The sequence below is a fragment of the Cystoisospora suis genome, assembly GCF_002600585.1.
Source record: "Cystoisospora suis strain Wien I chromosome Unknown contig_7782, whole genome shotgun sequence".
Classification (NCBI taxonomy): domain Eukaryota; phylum Apicomplexa; class Conoidasida; order Eucoccidiorida; family Sarcocystidae; genus Cystoisospora; species Cystoisospora suis.
The window spans coordinates 2,541-2,777 of record NW_027160567.1 but is presented as its reverse complement, the minus strand read 5'-3'; positions in this window follow the sequence as shown (position 1 = coordinate 2,777).

The following is a 237-nucleotide window of genomic DNA, read 5'->3' as shown; positions in this document are numbered from 1 at the left end:
ACTGTTCTCAGTCACAGTGAACCTAAGCCAAAGATATGTTCTGCAGCAGAAGAAAGAGAGAGGAACGAAGTTGCGCTTTATGAGCGAGATTCCGGTGTACACGGTACAGCTTCAGGGGCGTGCTACCAAAGCGCTGTGGGATACCGGCGCCACCAGAAGCTTCATCCGTCCGCGGTTGGTTTCCGAGCTTAACCTACACAACCGGTCAGGACAGAGCCACCACTTAAGGTCACTTGC